Raw genomic sequence first — 10429 nt, 5'->3', positions numbered from 1 at the left:
ACCGATCTTTAGTCTTGACTTCTGGAGCTTCTAGCCTCTATTGGGCGCAATTATTATCTGTTTTTTGTGAAATTTTGTACAACGGCTTCTCCCATGACCTTCAACATACGTGTCGTATACAGTCTGAATTGGTCTATAACCTAATACAGCTCCCCTATAAAACGATCTCCCTATTTTCCTTTTTGATCCCCTAAAGGGCGAAATCCTTATTCGATTCGACCGAAATTTTACACAATGACTTCTACTGTGGTCTCCAACATTCATTCCATTATGGTCCGAATCGAACCATAACTTGATATATTGGGTTGCCCAAAAAGTAATTGCGGATTTTTCATATAGTCGGCGTTGACAAATTTTTTCACAGCGTGTGACTTTGTAATTGAATTCTTTCTTCTGTCAGTTATCGGCTGTTACTTTTAGCTTGCTTTAGAAAAAAAGTGCAAAAAAAGTATATTTGATTAAAGTTCATTCTAAGTTTTATTAAAAATGCATTTACTTTCTTTTAAAAAATCCGCAATTACTTTTTGGGCAACCCAATAGTTCCAATAGCATAGCAATTATTTTCTGTTACCCTTTCTTTTCCTTCGTTTGCCTAAAAAGAGACACCGGGAAAGAAATTCGACAAATGCGATCCATGGTGTAGGGAATATAAAATTCGGCCCGGCCGAACATAGCACGCTTTAACTTGTTTTTTCGAACCAAGGCGTTCAGAGTCATAAGCAGAAGACCCGAAAGTGCCTTGCGGATGACATACGACTATGCTTGACTTAGGGGTCTCAATGTTAACCCAGAGAAGACTGAAATCTGCCTGTTCACGAGAAAGTTGAAGGTGGGCTAATTTGACACACCACGTTTCCTCAATAGAACGATTTCGATATCTTAGGGGTGATCTTGGACAGGAAACTGAATTGGAAGTGTCACATTCGCGACACTAGTGTCGAGTGCGAAGCACTGCTGCCAGCGGCACCCTGGTATTGCCATCCGGAAGATCTTGCTTCACAGATGGATCAAAGCTAGAGGATAAAGTGGGACTGGGTGTTTTCATTGAGAACCCAAGAAATTAGATCTGCTTTAGACTGCCTGACCATAATACGGTCCTACATGAGGAGCTCCGGGTGATCACGGAATGCGTGAGGTGGTGTGGGGTTAACGCGAGGACAGTTGCGGACAGTAAACTGGCCATCAGGGCAATAACAACCAGGACGCTAAGTTCGCGGACAGTCTTGGAGTATAAGAAGGAGATTAATGCCTTCTCTGAGGATGGCACAATCCGCATCGTTTGAGTGCCGGGCCATGCAGACGAATTGGCTGTGAAGGCCCGTGGACTAACGTCAATAAACTTGACTCCATCGCGCGCGAAGTTTTGGGCCGAAGTTAAAGCGTTTTTACTTGATATATGCTATTTTAATGTTGTTAAATAATTAATAACTGTTACGAAAAAATGGTATGTATTTAGATTTAGTTTACAAATTTGATCGGCTGGGAGCGATGAAAGATTTGACCTTAATCCTCTTATCTACCGGAGTACACCTAGAGACAAAGTGTTTCAATTTCCGACTTACCATAAATCCACAACCGAATTCATGCTTCTGTTAATGGCAGCTATAGTTTAGTGCGTCAACCTATGGTGTGATTGTGACGTGCATTTCTTGATCCATCGTTGTCGGTTGGCCTTGTAAATGGGCCATAACGGTCAATGATTCGATATAACTGCCATATTAACCGATATTGGATCTTGACTTCCTGAGCCACTAGAGAGCGCAATTCTTATCCGATTTGGATGAAATTTTGCATGAGCTGTTTTGTTATGATTTTCAACAACTGCGCTAAGTGTGGTTGAAATCAGTCCATAACCTGATATAGCTGTCATATAAACCGATCTGGTGTCTTGGTTTCTTGAGCCCCTAGAGGGTCAAATTCGGCTATATCCAAAACTGAACCGATCTAGGCCAAATTAAAGAGATGTCGAATGTCACTGTCATAAATTTCGGCAACATCAGACAATAAATGCGCCTTTTGGGGCCTAAAACCTTGAATCGAGAGATCGGTCTATATGGCAGCTATATCCAAATCAAGACCGATCGGAGGCAAATTGAACAAGTAAAAAAGGCATTAAGTTCGGCCGGGCCGAACTTTGAATACCCACCACCTCGGGTATATATGCAAACCCCATTTCGTCACAATCTGGTGAATATTGGGTAACTTAAGCACCCAAATTCGGGCACGGAGTGGTCTAATATATAAAGGGTGATTTTTTTGAGGTTAGGATTTTCATGCATTAGTATTTGACAGATCACGTGGGATTTCAGACATGGTGTCAAAGAGAAAGATGCTTTGACATTTCATCATGAATAGACTTACTAACGAGCAACGCTTGCAAATCATTGAATTTTATTACCAAAATCAGTGTTCGGTTCGAAATTTTGACAAATTTTGTTCAGCGATGAGGCTCATTTCTGGTTGAATGGCTACGTAAATAAGCAAAATTGCCGCATTTGGAGTGAAGAGCAACCAGAAGCCGTTCAAGAACTGCCCATGCATCCCGAAAAATGCACTGTTTGGTGTGGTTTGTACGCTGGTGGAATCATTGGACCGTATTTTTTCAAAGATGCTGTTGGACGCAACGTTACGGTGAATGAACACATTTCGAACCGAACACTGATTTTGGTAATAAAATTCAATGATTTGCAAGCGTTGCTCGTTAGTAAGTCTATTCATGATGAAATGTCAAAGCATACTGAGCATCTTTCTCTTTGACACCATGTCTGAAACCCCACCTGATCTGTCAAATACTAATGCATAAAAATCCTAACCTCAAAAAAATCACCCTTTATGTTACTATTCAATTTTGTAGAACAAAATATTGGTCTTTTTGGCAGATATATCCAATTATAAACCGATCTGAACCAAATTATGGTCGGATATCGTGAAGCTCAGAAAAACTCACTGTTCAAAATTTCAGCGAAATTGGGTAATAAATAAAGCTTTTATGGTCTTCAGTCCGATCTGAACCACATTTAGGCAAGATGTCGCGAGGCTTTAAATAACCCACTGTTGCAAATTTCAGTGAAATCGGGTAATAAATAAAGCTTTTATGATCTTTAGACCCTCTATCGGGAGATCGGTCTATATGGTAACTATATCTAAATAAAGTCCGATATGAACCATATTTGGGTCAGTTTTCGGGAAGCTCTAAACTACTCACTGTTTCAAATTTCAGCGAAATCGAACGAAAACTAAAGCTTTTATGGGCATTATACCCTTTATCGGAAAATCGGTCTATATAGCAGCTATATCCAACTATGGTCCGATTTGGCCCGTTCAAGAACTTAACAAGCGTGCATCAAAAAGACGTATCTGTGTCAAATTTCAGCTCAATATCTCATTTTTTGAAGGCTCTAGAGTGATTACAACAGACGGACGGACAGACGGGTAGACGGACAGACACCCGGACATCGTTAAATCGTCTTAGAACGATTTTACGATGATCCGAAATATATATACTTTGTAGGAAATTGATATTTCGATGTGTTGCAAACGGAATGCCTAAATGAATATCTTTCCTATCCTACTGTGGTGGGTATAAAAAGAATATCGAGTGCCTCAACACAGCTCACTGTCCAAAATTTCAGCAAAATCGGATAATAAATGTGGATTTTATGGGCCTAAGACCCTAAATCGGCCGATCGGTCTATATGAGGGCTATATCAAGATATTGTCCCATATAGCCCATCTTCGAACTTAACCTGCGATCAAGAATATATACACTTTATAGGGTACGACCCTGGATATTTCGAACGCAATGATAAAATGAATATGCCCCATTCTTCGGTGGTGGGCATACAAATGTATATCTGGTGAAACATATAAATGGGAGCTATATCTACATTTGAACCGATTTTGATGAAATTTCTCCGACATATTGCGACATCGAATATTACATATTTTACCAAATTTGGTAATGATTGGTAGTAAATAGCGGTTACTGCAGCCAATCTAAATCAATTTAGATAAAATTTGGCAGACATATTGAGACATCAAACAGCACATCTTTTGGTAAAGCTCGGATTACAAATGAGGCAAGCACAACTATAAAAGCACAAATCGGATTAAAGATATATAAGGGAGCTATATCTTATTCTGAACCGATCTTTTCCAATATTAATATTTTTTATTCCTAGGCAATAAAAATAACTTTTAAAAATTTTCATCAAGATTGGACGCTTCTCTGAATTGATCTCCATTTTTAATGCCAAATACCCCACTGTGCAGCTCCCCAATAACAGGGTTATATGGGATCGGACATGATTGCTCGATGTCGCTAGGCGCTTGTTTTGTGACGCACGCTTCCAGCCGTCCCTTGACTAGGAACAGACGCGTTTGTTGGCCGTTGGTCATTTAAAGACGCCAATAACTCGCCTTGTCATTTCGAGTATCATTGGCACTAAGTATTTAATTAGGAGCCAGTGCCATCTGACCCCTCACTGAGACTCTTCTCTGGAAATTGCTGATTGGCCGCGGTCACATTTGCAAGTTCTCCGCATAAATACGAAGCTCTTCATCATCCGCAGCCTGTGGACGAGCCATGTAGCTTTCAGCTTCTCGTGATAACGATGTACAACACACAAGTCGGAGTTCAGTCCGTGTAGAGAGTACCAAAAATTTGTACACTTACCGATACTTTTAAACTATAGGACTTAAATTTTGACTATAACAATCAACTGTAAAGTTATACTTTTGGCCTCAAATTACGCATCGTCTTGTAATGAAATTTGCTGGTATATTCCAAAGATTGATTCAATTCATCAATTTTTGTTAACTTACCCCAATTTATCTAATTTTGCCAAATTATCCCAAGGGAGTCTCAATGGAGACTTCTTTAATTTAAACAACCGAAAGTCTACACTAGATAGTTGTTCAAAAAACTTGCTAAATTTGCATTTCACTTTAGAGGTTTTTTTTTTTAAATAGTCTGTTCAACACAATTTGCAGTTTTCACGGCCACTTTCAAAATTTGGCAGCGCTTGGTAGTTTTGTGCCACACTTGCCTATTGCACTTTCAAACAACAGGAGGAAATGGAAAATGTGACACTAACCACACACACACACACACACACACAATGGTGCAACGAATTTCCCCCTGACAGATTTGTGTGCATTGCACACTGCACTTAGAGTCGTGTGCCATGGGATTAAATGTAATGCCAAAACCCATCATTATGAGACTGTCCGTAGTGATGTTGATGTTGTCCGTAGTTTACGTCGCTGCAACGGTACATCACACAGAGTCGGTGGATTTGGGTGGATCACACCCTCTGCTACACCTTTGCATTTTGCAATGAGTATTGTGGCAATGATAATCACCGGCTAGGCAGGCCTTCATCAGCACACCGCCAATCAAACATACCTCATGAGAACGAATACCCAATGAGTTTGGGCTGTGATTTGGCCGTTCGCCCATCTTGATCATTTATTTGAGCGCCATCGTTTAGGTGGCTTATGTAGGTTTAGTTGCTGCTGCCGACTGCTTCTGTTTTTGTCCAAGGGCCCCCCACCTTTGCGCTGATTGATTTAAGTTTTTCAGAGCATTCTTGTAAGCCTCATGATTTGCAGAGCATTGTGTGCAGAATGCTTGAAAATGTGGTCGCTTGTATGAGCCATGGCAATGGCATTCATATGATGATAATGACAAAACCAAGATTTATGTCAGTTATGACATTTCATCTTGCCAACTTCAAATATACAAATTTATCGCATATACTAGTGCTGAATATAAAGATGGAGGAGGTGTGAAGCAAGCATTAGAGAGACGGAAAAATGGAACACAAATCGAGATTTGGATTTATGGCAGCACAAATGTTGTAAGCTCTGTTTTTTTTTACAACTGCATTGATTAGTAGTATCACCCAGAGTGTTGACATTATGGTGATGAGATTTGTGTGGAATGAGTGTGATTGTGCAATCATTTTGTGAGCTTGTGCCAGCATAAAGAGCTATGGATCAAAATTAGGTTTTTAATACAGCAAGTCTTCATAGAGTAAAAACATTAGGAGTTCTTTTCCCGGTATCTCTTTTTAGGCAAACAAAGGATAAAATAAAACGAATTTCTGTGCTATTGGAGTTAAATGAAGTTATTCGGACCAAAATTGAACTAAATGTTAAAGTCCATAGTAAAAGTAATTGTGCAAAATTTCTGCCAAATCGAAAAAGAATTGCATTCTTTAGGGACTTAAAAAGTAAAATAGGGAGACCGGTTTATAGGGGAGCTGTATCAGGCTATAGACCGATTCAGACCACATTTGACACGTATGCTGAGGGTCTGTTAAAAGCTGTTGTACAAATTTTTTTGCAAATCGGATTGTAATTGCGCCCTCTAGAGGCTCAAGAAGTCAAGATCCCAGATCGGTTTATATGGGTGCAATATCAAGTTATAGACCTGATTTAAACCATACTTGGAGTAGTTGTTTGAAGTCATAATCAAACACTACATGCTCAATTTCAGTTAAATCCGACGAAAATTTCGTCTTCCAGGGGCTCAAGAAGTCGGTTTATATGGGAGCTATTCTAAATCAGATCGGATGCGGCCCATTTGCTATCCCCAACAACCTACAACAATATTAAGCATCTGTGCAAAATTTCAAGCGACAAGCTTTTGCAGTCTCAAATTTCAGCGTAATATCTCAATTTTTGAAGGCTGTAACACTGACGGACGGACAGACACACAGCCAGACAAACACGCGGACATCGCTAAAAAGTCTTACGTATTGAAAATTAGGATATGTTGATGTATTGCAAACGAATTGACCAAATGAATATACCCACAATCCTATGTTTGTGGGTATAAAAATACAATATCGCTAAATATCTACCAAAATCAACCTTAAAGTTGACGGTAAATCCTACAAAATTTGGTAGAAAAGCCCAAAACGGCAACGCTGTTGCCTATCCACAAAATTAGGTCATGAATTGCTGCAGCGGTAACACTCCATTAGAAAATACTTAGACAACAAGAATTGTGTTTTTCTAGTAAAAAGATATTTGTCTCCTGATAAAGGTGGTTTTCATGAAAGCCAAGGGATCAACTTGTCTCAGTTTTTAATGATTTTTTGGGTTGGGTGAACTCCAACCTAGTTCACGGGTCTAGCAACCTCGGCCACAAGGCGCTTCATTCGTATGGCATGTATACAAATTTAGCCCGATCCTAAGCATACTCAGTACGAATATTGCCCTCAAAGAAGTGACTATTACGAGGTGTTAGAAACGAAATGTCGAAATTAGTATCAGTTCAGGCCTTTACAGACCACTGGAATGACAAGAGGTCTAAGCGCCCGTCCGCATTGGCGGTCAGTGACATAACAAGTGCTCGACCGTCTGTATCTCCTCCTCATCCTAAGTCCTGCATTCTCACCCCTAGGATAAGCGACGTCCTGTTAAGCGAAATATTCGGCCACCGGGCCAAAACCCTATAACCTACAGCTCCAGCCCACGCCTTATTCACATAGTCAACGTTAAAGGTGGCCACTTACAAAGAAGCTCGCACAGCAGAAGTCTCACTGATTCCACAGCATAATCTGCAACAATCAACGATCCATTCCTGGCCAGCTCGTAGGCTGCTTCATTCCCCGCCACACCTGAATAGCTTTGGGAACAGCAGAGCCGAGAGTTCCGAATCCAGGCTCGGAAAGAGGTATTCATCCATTATCCAGTATCTTCTCTTCGCAATTGCGGGGCAGTGACATAACTGGTGCTCGACCATCACGAACTCCTCCTTGTCATCACACATTCTGCAGAAGTTTGCCTCTCTTTGCGCTCAGCGCGACATCAAAGGACTGGCTTTGCAATGACCAGTCAGGACTCTTATAAACAGTCCAAAGCCATGACTTCTCAGCGACGTTCTGTTTTTCGAAATATGAGGCCACATGGACTTTAACACCCTAGAACCTATAGCACGCTCTGTTTTGCGAAATATTCGGCCACATGACCTTTGACACCCTATAACCTACAGCATCAGCCCCTACCTTATTCGAGCAGTCAACGTAAAAAAAGTTCACCTACCAAGAAGCTAGCACAGCGGAAGTCTCACTGATTCCACAGCATGATATGCGGCAATCAGCTATCCCTTCTCGGCCAGTTCGTCAACCGCTTCATTCCCCGCCACACCTGAATAGTTTGGAGCACAGCAGAGCCATCGCCCTCTTGGCTCTGTTGGGTGTCTATGTTCGGAAAGTGGTGATTATCCTTTATCCTGTATCTTCTCTTCGTTATTGTGGGGCAGTGGTATAACAGGTGCTTGACCGTCACCAACTACTCCTCGTCATCGCACATTCTGCAAAAGTTTGCCTCTCCTTGCGCTCAGCGCGACATCAAAAAACTGACTGTCAGGACTCTTATTAACAGTCCAAAGCCATGATTTCTCAGCTACGCTCTGTTTCGCGAAATTTTTGGCCACATGGTCTTTGGCACCCTATAACCTACCATTCACAGCAGAGGTTTCATTGATTGCATAGCATGATCTGCGGCAATCGGCAATCCAAATGAATCCAGGGTGAAGGGTACCCAAGATTCGGGCCGTTTATGCTTCTGCGGCAAAACAAGTAATAAAAGCGAACTCCTTATATCTTTAACCGGCAGCCGAATAATGCCGCTGCAGTGTGTGCCGTGTGCAGTGTGAGAGCGAAACACTGTCGATAAACTGACAGATCTATCAAAACGCATTATTAAGGACCATCATGGTCTGTCACCAAATGGCAAGCATTGGTCATCTACACAGGGTGACCACTCGAACCTCCAACTTTTTGAGCTTAAGCCTCCTATTAGGTAAAGGAAGAAGAATATTTGGATGTTAAAGAAAACGATCCGCGCTTGCATAATAACCATCAGCATGCTGTTATCATATTGGTGAACAGCCGCCACGCATTGCTAATGACGATAAAAACTAGGAAGACCAGAACTACTTTGGCCCAATTGCGAACCGGATTATGTAGCAAATAAACGCTCATCGTTCGAGGTGAGACAAATCAATTTCTGATATCTGCCCGGCATGAAATCAATCACCTATTTCCATGACCAGTGAAATGCAGAGTCACTGCTTATAAACCGGGGGCTGTGGGTTGTATAGCTCTATCTCGGCAGTTGACACTGGGCTGCCAATCCCACACATTCAATGTATAGGTAACCTAGTGGAAGTACAGGCATGATAGCTCTATTCTGAGGGAAATGGTATTTCAGGATACCCAATAGACCATAGCAATTGAACTGCAATTGAAATTTCCGGTAATGGCACGTCACATAAGACACCGAAAGCTCAAAACCCAGCAATTTAATCCAAGTGCATCCAATCCCGTTAAACCTCATGGAAACACAAATTTTGGATAAGTTCCTGATATGGGACGGGCATGTTCTTTCCCATAACAACAGAATGGACCACACATAGCGCTGAGGCTGCAGCCCCTGGTCGATGTAGTTGAAGGTACATCCGGCGCCAGAAACCGGCTGCTATGGATGCATATACAGACGACTTGGATAAGCAGGCTGGGACGAAGTTCCCCTCCACAATTGAAGAAAATGAAGGAAATAGGCTAAACGGTAGAATTGACTAGCCACGGAACCATAGGATGGGGGTATACTATTTTCGTCATTCTGTTTGATACTACTCGAAATATTCGTCTGATACCCCATAAAGTATATATATTCTTGATCGTCGTGACATTTTATGTCGATCTAGCCATGTCCGTCCGTCTGTCCGTCCGTCTGTCTGTCGAAAGCACGCTAACTTTCGAAGGATTAAAGCTAGTCGCTTGAAATTTTGCACAAATACTTTTTCTTAGTGTAGGTCGGTTGGGATTGAAAATGGGCCATGTCGGTTCATAACCTGATATAGCTGTCATATAAACCGATCTGGGGTCTTGACTTCTTGAGCCTCTAGAGTGCGCAATTCTTATCCGATTGGGATCAAATTTTGCACGACGTGTTTTGTTATGATATCCAACAACTGTGCCTGGTATGGTTCAAATCGGTCCATAACCTGATATAGCTGCCATATAAACCGATCTTGGGTCTTGATTTCTTGAGCCACTAGAGGGCGCACTTCTTATCCGATTAAAATGGAATTTTGCACGAAGTATTCTGTTATGATTTCCAACAACTCTGCAAAGTATGGTTCAATTCGGTTCATAACCTGATATAGCTGTCCTATAAACCGATCTTGGATCTTGACTTCTTGAGCTTCTAGAGGGCGCAATTCCAATCCGATTTGGCTGAAATTTTCCATGACGTATTTTATTATGACTTTCAACAACTGTGCCAAATAAGGTTCAAATCGGTTCATAACCTGATATAGCTGCAATATGAACCGATCTGGGATCTTGACTTCTTGAGCCTCTAGAGGTCGCAATTATTTTCCGATTTGCCTAAAACTTTGTACGACGGA

The sequence above is a fragment of the Stomoxys calcitrans genome, chromosome 2 (genome assembly GCF_963082655.1).
Source record: "Stomoxys calcitrans chromosome 2, idStoCalc2.1, whole genome shotgun sequence".
Classification (NCBI taxonomy): Eukaryota; Metazoa; Arthropoda; class Insecta; order Diptera; family Muscidae; genus Stomoxys; species Stomoxys calcitrans.
Note: the sequence above shows the minus strand (reverse complement) of the source record.